This window comes from Plecotus auritus, assembly GCF_963455305.1.
Source record: "Plecotus auritus genome assembly, chromosome: 7".
NCBI lineage: Eukaryota > Metazoa > Chordata > Mammalia > Chiroptera > Vespertilionidae > Plecotus > Plecotus auritus.
Genome location: NC_137774.1, coordinates 63,518,226 through 63,530,990, shown reverse-complemented (window position 1 = coordinate 63,530,990; position 12,765 = coordinate 63,518,226). Strand labels below are relative to the sequence as shown.

Genomic DNA, 12,765 nt, shown 5'->3' with positions numbered 1-12,765 from the left:
TTTGTATTAGAAAATTAGGAGGACATTTTTAGCCCACTTTATATTCTAGAGTTATCAATTTTAATGTTTAGTTTTCCCAGAAAAGGAACTATGACATTTTGGGGGGTACATTCTAAGGGAAAAGGACACAACCTATAACAAAACCAAGGAAAAGAAGGATGGCACCAATGGAAAACCCATCAACTCATTAATCTTGGTTGCTAAATTTGGTTTTATATTTCTAATAGTAGGGGGAAAAAAGATCTTTGGAAAACTTCCTTTTGGTCCTTAAAAATCTGCCTATTCTGTAATAATTGCCTTTTTTAAAAAAGGCATGATTTGCAAGCTAAATCTATTGTTTTTAAAAGTAGTCCATTACTAGTGCTTTCCCAAATAAAAAGTACACACTGTTAAGCAGAAAACGTAAGCAATCTTATAGCAAAACATGGCATATACAGTGATTTCAGGAGGTAACATTTTGCCCCTCTGCCAAACATACACATTGGTATATTCCTGCAAACAGCTTTATACATCACAATTCATGTAGTCTGTGTTCAAACAAATTAGGTTGTTTAAAACTTTTTCTAATGCAGACAGACTACAAGTCTAGAGTATAAAAAAGCAATTGTATCACATTTAATATATTGACCTTCATGGGTTCAATTCAAATATTCAAGAAAGAACCATGCAATCGTCCATGTAAAGGAAAGTTTCTATTTGGCTGCTTAAATAAAGTCCACATAAATTACAGCCAAAACCAAGGAATTCCTCCAGAACTTTGTTAGTTTCCAATGTATAATTAAACAAAATATATGAGGGGGGAAAAGTATGAGTAGCTTCATTGTGTTTCTTCTGTCTTGAAGATGAAAATACTCCAAACATTGTGCTGAGGCTGACAAAATACTCCCCCTATCTTCTCAAAACCACAACTACTCTTTACAGGATAGTAATAATACATACAATGTTTTCACAAAACATCGCCACCCCAACCCCTCCAAAACAATTGTTCCACATAAAAATACGATGTTAGAAAAAGATTAATATTTTCAAGAATATATGTATATATACCTTTGTAAGCTGGGCCAGAGAAATAGATGCAGAAGAGTCATCAATCTGTTCACAAAAAATTAAACACACATTCAAGTTCCACACTGAAAACATCTAAAAGTGATCATTTAGTTCCCACTGCCACTTAATGTTTAAATATTGGGCATTTTCTTAGAAGTAGTCTAAAGAATGTTATTTTCCAAGAAGTGTTTTAAAGCTGAAAGTGTAGCTTACCCCTCCTTTCCCTACGTATTTCACACACAGTAATAAAGGCTAACCGTTGAGGGGGGCTACAGCACAATGGGAAAATGGGGTAAGGAAAAGTATATCACACAGGCACTCTGTTCAGGCAGGTGACTAACTGCTAAGTAAGAGTTCCGTGTCTGTCAATGGTCTCTAAATTTGATGATGCTCAAGACAATGGACACTAGGAGAGAGCAAGAAATCTAACTTTCCTAGAATGTCATTATGTAAATTGTAAAACAAGCAGTTCTTTAAAGGCTCAGATAATCTTGAATAAAACAACTCCCACATAATTGTGACTTCTGATCTTTTTTTAAGCATACACTGCTCAATCTAAGTAAGTTTAGTCTCCCATACTGAGAGTAACAAATAGCTTCTTCACAAAGAAAACACAACTTTATCAGAGATGTTAAGCTAAACAAAAGGGGGAAACAAAAGGGCCCTGAGGCCAGGGTAAACAGAGCTGGTTCATATGATGATGATTTTAATATGAGAAGACAAGAAAATTAATCAAAGGGAGCAAGTATTAGAAATGACAGATATAAGGGGGCTTAAAAAAATGTGTTTTCAAATGTGACGTTCTTAAATTTTTTATTTGGTTCCCTGACATGATTTTAATATCAGCTTTTAAAAAGTATATATGTATGTGCATATATATGTACACACACACACACATATCTTTAGCACATAATTGTGAAGATATAATTTCCCTACAGGTGTACCCAAATGAAAGCATTATCTTTTTATCTTTCTATGTTATAATTCTCTCATGCATTATTGGTTATAACTCTAGTTTAAAATGGAGAGAATGTAACAAGATGTCTGAATCAAAGAAGAAAACAAAAAACAGAAAAAGCAAGTCTTCATCAGGTATTTTCCAAGTATTCCAGAGAACTCAAGAGTATTAAAAGCAGCATGATTTTTTAAGCGTCCCCAACAGAAATGTATGTAGCATGTTTCAATATGAAGTTCTTAGCACAATGCCCACAGTAGCAATTCAATTAAATGCAAATAAAAATGTTGGTTAAATGTAAAATACATCTTATAAATATCTTAGGATTTTAAAAGTTAGTTTGATGGATATTATTACTGAAATGCTTAAATAAAGGTTCTTAGCTCTATACTGAGGAACTTTAAAGAGTTCATAATGCATAAATCCCACATTCCTAATACTCAACCATATAATCCACCATTGGATCCTCACCATTGTCCAGCTCTTAAATTTACTTTCCTAATAGAACTAATCTCAAGGGGCAAGTTAAATTTTTTTTTGAAAGAATTTACAATATCCTATTTTTAGCCAGAATAAATTAACCCAGTCAATCTGTTTTAAAGAGGGTTACATTTTACATCAACTAGGAATTGTTTGAATTTAAATAACAAGAACTAAATAAACTGTCACCCATCATCTATATACTATACTATGCTCCTAACCAATGAAACAAATAACCTTTAAAACAATGCTTTACTACCTCAAATATGATACTGATCATTTCCTTAGAAAGAAAGTAAATCACTTACGTTAACCTTCTTACTGCTGGAACTGAAAAACTAAAATTTTTTTCATCTCACTCTAACACTTAAAATATAATGTCTTTTTGTTCTTATGCCAGGCTTTCTTGTCCTTTCTTTTTAGCTTTCTGCCAACCTGTTATTAGTATTGGATATTTATTGGGTTGAAAGTGGTTTCAAATATTCAATGGCATCTAAATAACTTTTTTCCACCAAATAATCACCATAGCATCTAAATATTTTATAATTCACAAGGAAGTCAAATGTACCACAAATTTAGAAGGGTATCTAATTGTTTTCTACATATAGCAAGGTACGAATAACTGAGAACTGCTGACAAGGAATGGCTTAAAAATGACTAGAAATTTTTATGTTCTAAACATCAATAAATACAGTAACTCTAAGATACTATTGATAAAAACAAATTCTGCCACATTAAAAGTCTTCAAAACAACTGCTTGGTGCATAATGTGGACATCATTAAGATACCTCCCCACATCTAATTTGCGGCCTTGCTTCCGGGAGCAAGAATCTAAAATCTTTAATGCCAAATGCACTTGCTTGAAATTAAAGGATCCTAACACAATGTAATTCTGATGTTCAGTTAGTAGGAAGAGCACCCAGTTTTGGAGTCGCAACATGGAAGGACAACTAAGTAAACAAAGCTGAAGAGTACAGACAGAAATAGCCAGCCATCTTTGATTAGAGATGGCCAAGTTACCAAAATGTACATACATTCACTTCTACTAATCAGAATGTAAAAACCTGGTTTAGTGATTTTATCTTACTTGGTTTTTGGAACAATACATGTGATTCTTAAGTCTCCTAAGATGGGAACAAATTACACTTGTTGAAGCTCTTCTCTCATCCTAAATGTCAGCAAATGTACCCCAAAGCAAATAAATGACGGGGGATATTGTTATTTAATGTCTCCATTTCAGATAATTCTACCTAAAAAATTAAAGCCACTTTTAAAGTACTAAAAAACAAAAAGAAAGAGAAACCTAAATAAGCGTAAAATAAACTGCTGCTTTTAAGTGTAATACAGACATGCCAGGGAACACACAAGGCTAAAAGAATGTTAACTTTATTTATGAACATGTGATTTGTGTTTATACACATGCTAATAAACAAAAAGGAAATAACTGTTTTCAAGAAATAAAACTTCATCTGAATTAGTTTAAATACTATATAAAATGTACTTTATACAAAATGTGTTACATTAACTACTACAGTCACCAGGATAGTCATCTATTTTGTGCTAGCATTTGGATACATTTTTAAAAAATCAGTTTTAAACCCATCACCAGCAAAACAGAATCTTGGACAGTTTTTACAGCATTATGCTTAAAAAAACAAAAACCCATATACCCTAAAAGAGGGGGGGGCACCCCAAACACTGAGTTTGGAATCACTGTTATTTAATTCCATGGGAACTAAAGGCCATATATACTTTAGAGAACAAGTCCAAAGTTCAGATTTTCTATGTTATCATGTTTAAGATCCAATGATCCAAGGTTAGTGAAATGCCTAATACACAATTCAAGATCAGTATTTAAAAAGGATAAAGTGAAACAGCAAGCAGTACCCTTGAATTCTAAATGAAGATTTCAGACATCTTGTGTATAAATCAGCCTGAGCAGTCAAATGTTTAGAGAACCATCCAGTTTACAGAACCAATTACTGCAGACCTGTGTTTGGAAACAGATGCTTCAACCCCACAACTGAGAACTACTACTAATTATTAGCTCAAAGTCAAAATGGGATCGTACTTCAAGTTAATCTGTGATAAAATTAAGACGTTACCCTGGTTAAGGGTAGTTACCTTTGATAAGGTACAGTTCTCAATTAGATTATTTTATGAGAAACAGGGAAATATTTTAATTTGGACAATTGAGCAAACTGGAACTGAAAGACCTTATATTGAAATTTGAAAACAATGTACTCAATTGTATAAAATCATCAAAATCATTGAGGAGACATTGATATCCTGGTGGAGGGCCCAATTTCAGGTTTCACTTTAAAGTAAGGACAGAAATAAAGAATAGGAGCTCAAAATTGCCAAATAAAGCAAAACTAAATAATAAAGCTGCATCAATGGGCTCTGGAAAGCTTTCTTCTCTGAACTTCAGAGAAAACATCAAACTTTAATATGGAGCTTTGCATGTTGCTAACCCCCTTTTAAAAGCCATCCATCAGGCAGAAAAAAATAACCTAACAAAAACTAAGTGATACAACGTGAAAATGGCAAAATATACATTCCAAACATTTTTTTATTGCAAGAAACAAAAAGCACACAACAGCCTGTACATACATACAAAATGCTAACTATAGACAGACAGATGCAGAACATGTTATCATGTTCAGTAATGTAAAACCTACATGACCTAAAAAGGATCATACATTAGCTGTACAACACAGTGTCATACAGGGTTGCTATTATTTAATACGAAACAGTGTTCTTGGGGCACAAATTACCCATTTCTACAAAGTAAGTGTGCAAATTATGCCACATATATCCAGATTCAACTGAGCTGTCATCAAAATACATTTTATTTACAATATGTGCTATGATCAGTTGGATATTAAGGTCTAATATGATTTACTTCACTGCAACATTATAAAGGTAAAAGCAATGTGTAGAAAAAGTGTGAGATTGTGTTTTTACATACTGCTTTTGAAGTTCCCATCACTGGTTCAGTTCGACTTCTAAAAAACAAAAACAAAAATAACATTAGCTCTATGAGCAGCTATTTAGGATTTTCTCTCTATCACACTTTTGCAGGACAATTTTCCTTTGGGACAGAGATTTACAAACAGCCAATTTCCAAAATAATACACTACTTTAATTAATCTTTACCACCTTTGAACACTATCAGTTTAAGATGCATTTGTGATTAAAAAAAAAAAAAAATCTACTCTGGAGGCCTGCCAGACCTCTAGAATCTTCCAGGAAAGATGGATGGCATTTGAGTGAAAATATGTTCATTAGAATAATGGTCTGAGAAATGTAAGTATGAGACAGTTATTAAGACAATGTCCCATATGACTCCCACATCTGACAATCCACCTCCGTAAACTCACATGTCTTTTGACTTATTGCCACTTAGAATAGTTCGGTCTATTAAGAACTATTTCTATTAAACTTTTTCCCAGTTCTTAATAGGTACAGATGTAAATTTTCACACATCAGATTTTCTTAAAGCAAGACCATCATTAATATTTGTAATTTGGATCCCTGAGAAATTGTTGTGCTCCAAAAACTGGATTTCAAATCCAGAAAGAGGTTGATAGTTACTTTAATTTTTTTTAATTTAAAAAACACTTTCTTGATACTGAAGTTGCTTTAAAGTTTGTGTACTATTGGATAATTACTATTATTTTTTAAAAAGTCTCAATACAATGACCAAAGGTTAAAAAAGAATTATAAATTCCAGAAAAAAACAACATAGTTTGACAGAGTATTTTAGTCAAAAGAATGAGTTAAATGGTATGGATAATTGGATAAATTAATTTTTAAAGAGCACACAAACCCCAAAAGAAAATTTGTTTTAAGGCCTCACAGGAAACAGGCCAGAGGTTGAATTGCTAAATATATAGTCTTAATATGCTTAGTTTTAATTTTAGTTTTTGTTTATGCTGTCCAGACTATTCAGAAATGTGTAGCACCTGAAAGGAGTTTCTAAGTTTGTGCATGATTTGGAAGTCCTGAGGTAAAAATAAAGTTTTCTTTTTCTAATTGTTCAACAAACTCAAGAGGCATTTTAGGAGTCAAATATATTACAAAGGAAATCATATCCTTAGTAAATTAACATGAAATTCTCTAACAGCCAACTTATTTTTTTATGTACTTCAAATAATTCCCCAAGAGTTTTTGAATATATATATAAAAAAAATCTAAAACTCAATGTTTTTAAAAGGTACTTGGTAAATTAAAGTGTAATTTCACACTAGATTCTAGGAATTAATTTTTTCCTTACAATTTCTTAAGATTACACAAAAAACACATAGTTCACTTGGTATTTACAGCAAAAAAAAAATATTCAGTCTTTTAAATTGTTATTATACAGAGATATTATACAAAAGGACTTCCAAATGGAATGGAACTTTACAGTAAACAATCAGAATAATCTGTAAGAATGAAGACTTGCCCACACGAAGTGAAGCTCTAAGAAATGATTGTACCTCAATTCTAAGAACACATTCCATTTCCTAGGACTGATAAATTAGCAAATTCAAGAATGTTTTCATTAACCAAAAGCAGAATTTGCCAAAATTATAAATAAGGCTATCTAACTCCTAAGGGGAAATCACTACTCTTTAAATAGCCTATGTTGCCCCTTGGCCTGTTTGGTTCAGTTGGCTGGGTGTTACCCGGTACACCAAAAGGTTGCCAGCTCAACCCCTGATAGACAGCATGCAGGAGGCAGCAGACAGATGTCGCCCCCCCCCTCCAAAATCAATTAAAAAAATCTTTAAAATAAATGAATAAACAAATGGCCTAAGTTGCTGTCCTTTTCACATATTACGATTTTGCTATCACCATTAAAATAGCAAGAAAGCCCTAGCTTGCTTTGCTCAGTGGATTGAGCGTTGGCCTGTGGACTGAAGGGTCCCAGGTTTGATTCCGGCCAAGGGCACTTGCCTGGGTTTTGGGCTCGAACCCCAGTAGGGGACGTGCTGCTTGAAGCAGCCGGATCAGTGATTCTCATCATTGATGTTTCTCTCTCTCTCTCTCTCCCCCCCCCAGCCCCCTTCCTCTCTGAAATCAATAAAGAAATATATTAAAAAAATAAAATAAAAATAAATTAGCAAGTATAGAAAGTTACAAGATATAAAATGTTAACCCTGCCTCCTTGTTAAGCTCTAGACTAGTCCTAAAGTATTGCTGTTTTGGTCATTTACCAATAATGGTCATTTACCATGTACCAGGCACTGTTTATTCATATCCCTATTTCATTTTGAGAACTCTAAGGTACAGACTTTAAGTAACTTACCCAAAGTCACAAATTAGTGTGAAGCAGTAAGTATAGTCAAACCTAAGTTTGATTCCATTATCTGCTCAAAAATCCTATAAACTCTCTAGCCTCCCGACAAAATCCCTTTTTGATGAGGAGCAAATGTTGGCATTTAATACTCTTGATGTTGACAAAATATTTAGCACAGATTTCTTAAGAAACTCATATACATTTAACAGTAGGTGGGAAAAAGAAAGTGTAGAGGCAAAGAAGGGTACAGAAATACTTGTTCACTATTTGAACATCATTTTGTCTCTCTAAATATTACCTATATAGAGAAAATCTTCCTAATGGTGCTTACTCCTAACTACAGGTTAAGTTAATCTACCTGGGGGAAGAAATCAGGAAAAACAAACCAATCATCACAGTTTTAATGATTGAGGAGATATCGGAGGTTTGGTTCTAAAACATCCTTGGTTCTTTCTCATACCAAAAGTCTATTATTTTGAGAACTTAAATACATGAAATTGATACTTACATAACGTACGTCTTGCTTGTAGATTTAACACCTCCAATAGGAATTCTTCTAACAATTACAGATGAATTCTTAGGAATCAGAGCATTATCATCAGTATATTCTGTAAATAAATGATAGAAATGAATTTCTATTTGGGGATTTGGGTAAAGTCACAGTCCTCAAGAATTAGAGGACTTCAAACATGAATTTTATGGGAAATAAACTTAAATATAAAAGAGCATTAATAACTACATATTCCTTGCATCTGGATTACTGATACTGTCAGAAAAAATATCCAAAGCCGTAAGGGGGACTTCTCTTCAAAGGACACCAAATAGTCAACTGGTTCTTGGCCCTGGCAGGTCCACTTTTGTGGACCCCCAAATTTCAGTTAATTTAGCCACTAATGCTGAACATCTGAACTATGAAAAAAGCTGTTATTTATAACAAAGAAATTCTGTCTCTCCTAGCCCCTTAACGTAAGTATTACTGGGGGAAGGAGACTAAAAATTTAAATTGCTGTGTTTAAACACAGAAAAAAGGGTTTTGTAATAAAGAATTAAGTGGAATGCAATTTTGAATAGAATGTTGATTCAAGGAAGTAACTGACATTTGAGACTTAAAAAACTGAGAGGCCAGCCAGATGTGCAAAAGGCTATGTTTCAGATAGAAAGGAACGCACTTGGAAAAAACAAAAAGGCCGAACAGCTGAAGAAAATAATGTGAAATACAGGCAGAAAGGTAGTGATCATACATTGATTTATATTTTGTTTCTAAATACAACAAAAAGTTATTGAAGGATTTTAAACAAAAACAATGAAAATTTTGTTAAAACAAAACAAAATGGTAACTCTGTTATCTAAGTGGAGCATGAACCCATAGAGAAATAAAATTAGAAACAGGCTAACTAATAGGGCCACTGCATTGCAGTCCAGGTAAGAGATAAGAATGGTCTGGGCTGGGATATGAGAGAGAAATGGAGAGTCAGAATGTCTGAGGCAGAACTGCTAAGGCTTGTGGATGAATTGAATTGGGATAAAGGGGGGGAGGGTGAAGGAGAAACAAGAATTGGGCATGAATTTCTGAGTTCCTGGTTTAAACAACTGGATGAACAGTGATGTCAATTCCTGGGAAGATTAGTGAATCCTATTTTTCTACTCTTTGAACTATTATTGCATATTTCTCTAAGAATAAAATTTAAAGAGTAAATGGTTCAATGAATTTAACTATGGTAAAAAGAGTTGCTAAGGAAGGAATTAGTAAAATTATCAAAAAGAAAAATAATCCAATACAGGGAGAAGGATGAAAAAATGTACCCAACTCCCTTAATCACACAATCAGACAGACATTAGGGTTTATTCTGTTAAGGTTATGAGTTTACTTGTTTCACATAAGTTACCACCAAGTGACTGACTTTCAATTATTTCATGTTTGTCACATATCTAAACATTTTCCAATATATATAATATATATATGAAAATATATTATCAGTTCTATTTTTTTAAATCATAGTATTATTGGTATTTCCTGTTATGAACTAAGTTGTTCAGGAAAGGGTTATTTTCAGTATATTTCAAGAAGTAGGCTGTATCTCACAGGTATTCAGTTAGAATGATGCAATTTCCTAGATCCAGGAATACCAATGTAAGCCTATCATCATCTTGCATAGTTTATGACAGTTCCAGATTCTAAGCAAGCTAAGAAATATTGGGAACAGAGATGGAGAATCTTTAAAAAGCAAATTCTAGAATCAAAACTTGGTGTCAAACACCTGACAGTTTCTGAATGTGTAACAACTCTCAAAAGTGTTCAATGGGGGGAAAATAGCAAATGTGTTCACAGTAGCTTTCTAGGACAATTAATTTAATCAACAAAGTGCTGTGTCAAACTAAAAGTTAGGTGCCCTAACACCAGACACTGTAACTGACCTTTTAATTTTTATGTACCTGAATTACATCAATGATTTTCTACCCTTAAGTAGCCTGTTAACTTCAAAAGACTCTTTCTAGACACCAGGATAATTTTTAATCCAAAAACATGCACATCATGGATGGAATGAAAAACAAGAGCATTTGAGAAATGAAGGAAAATGTATAATAAGAGTATTTTAAAAATACTTCACCCTCAGCTTCCAAATCTTTCGCAGTAAGTTCAAATGAAGGGTTTTTTTGGGGGGGGTGTGTGTGTGTGCAGAAACACAAGTAAATAAGTTATATAGTTATATAGGAAAAACATACAATCTCCTATTATGAAGCTATAAGCACTTATTCTATACTCTTTAACTCACTGGATGGTGCTAAAACTAAGGGGGACTCTTACTCAGCTGTCTCGTGACACTAGATAATATTTCCAATAAAACTCATTAAGTGACTGTCCTCTGCACTACAGTATTTCTCCCCTAATGTGAGGATTGCAAACAATGCACACTTCCTCCCCGGGAGCTCCTTCTCTTAACCAATCTAGTATCAAAGCTCTCTCTAATAAGGACAGTTCACACAAATATATAAAATAAACATGCTGTTGGGCAAAGAAAGCATTCCTCTCTCTTTCAGCGTTTACCAAAATAAAGTACCACATAATTTCCTGGCTTAGAAAAAAAATAACATGTCACGAAAGTCTTAAATTTTGAACAAGAATTCCATCGCCTTACTCCATCAAATTTACTCCAGTCTAACAAAGTTGTATTCAATTATTAGATGGAAAAGATGGACAAAGTCTAGCCCCAAATGATTAAATTGTGTAATATTGCAATAAAATATGAAGCTTGCATAGTATCTAATGATTAAAATTGACTTAATATTCTTTAATTCTATTTGTATTGTCTTTCATTCATAAGTACCATTCCCCTATCAAGATGGCCTGAAATTCTTATAAAATCACCTGTTCTGTAAAGTATAATAATTAAGGAATGTTTTTGGTGGCCTTAAAGAAAAAGTAATTCCCTTAAGGTATTTTCTTGAATATTTTTAAAAGCTGTTTTTCAAACCTTCCTGACCACCAGTTTTTCCTCTCCTAAGTACAGAGATGCTACACATAATTACAATTACCATGGCCTCACGTGAAGTGTCCCTTAAGTATGAAACTATTTTTAAAGGGGGAAACAGAATATTCTTTCACACATTATCACGTGAATAAATAAAATTCTTTCTTAATGAATATTTTTGAGTCATGATTGCCAATAGTGCTGTTCCTTAACACAATAATACAATCATACTTAATATCGGATGTAAATGGAAAACAGCTCTTTACCATGACAAGACATTCTATCTACCAAACAACAGGCTAGAAGTGGGGGACTCCCCCCAACCCACTGCAATTAAAAGAACCCTTGTTACCATAAACCAAATTTAGTAATCAAGAAAAACCCTAACCTAATTAGAACTTCGCTCTATTTCTTCTGATGCCATCAATAAAACTCAAATGACTGACCAACTGAAAACTACAGATCATTACAATACTGAGAAAAAGAAACCCAGACAAGCTCAGAGTCAGAATCTGAAAGGATCATTTGTCACATTTTCAGTATCTACTGTTAAACTCTCAATATTATAAAAAAATGCATATAAAATAAGAGTACAATCAGCGGATTACTGGTACTCATATGGCAGCAGCCTACTGTTTTTCAGTATCCTAATATCAACATCACTATGTAAAGTCTACAATCATTTCTTTTTAAAAAGTCTGTTTTTGATATTTAGTAAAAATGAACAAAGAGCACAGCCACTTAATTACTGTATTACTAATTCTGAAATTTGCACTCAAGACTAAAGCAATTCCAACATTGAAGACTGGCTGGATTAAATCCTCCAAAATATTAAAGTGAGGCTCTCTTCTCTACAATAAGGACAATTCCAAAATTAAAATAGACAGACAGGAGAAGGGAGAAAAGGACATAAAATTTGCCCCCAACAGTTAGGTTAGAAAGTTAGAGAAGTAACAGTGGGGCAAGCTCCCAAAGAACCCCCATCCTCTCCCACCACAGCCTTTTCCAACCATTTGAGAGGATTAGCCTGTTATAGATCCCCGTATGCACAGAGCAAATACAGCCTGTTCAACTCCGAGGCCGAATGCTACAACCCTTGGCTGTACCAACAGCCTCAGAAAGACCCACAAGAGCCATTATGGCGGTTAGTCTTTGGCTGGGAACCTCCCAACCGGTATGTCTCCACCGGCACCGAGTCCATGTGCTCTTACCTTCCTTGGTCTGCGCGTTGGTGATCTGCAGGTCGCAGTCGGCAGCTTTCAGCTTCTCTCTCCCCATAATCTGCTTCTTTAGGTCGCAGAGGGAGATGTGGAGCCCATCAAAGGTGACGGTGTCATAGTTGAGTTTGGAAGAGAATTTATAATGCACACAGGACATGGTGCCAAAGGACTCCTAAGGTTCGGCGAGGAGACGTGGACACGCTCAATATATGTATATTTATAAACTTAAGAGCAGAATATGTACATACACAAAACACTCACAAGACACCGAAGGACCTAAGGCCTCGGATTAAACACCCCCTCCCC

General features: G+C 34.0%; 1 pseudogene across 1 annotated transcript; it reads right to left on the bottom strand.

Annotated features, from left to right (window-relative positions):
* Positions 1-5,233: 5,233 nt before the first annotated feature.
* On the bottom strand, positions 5,234-12,765 carry LOC308254992 (E3 ubiquitin-protein ligase RBBP6-like; annotated as a pseudogene). The gene is made up of 3 exons (XR_013961679.1): positions 12,451-12,765; positions 8,278-8,377; positions 5,234-5,490 (listed from the first exon to the last, which is right to left on the bottom strand). The product of XR_013961679.1 is annotated as an E3 ubiquitin-protein ligase RBBP6-like (transcript).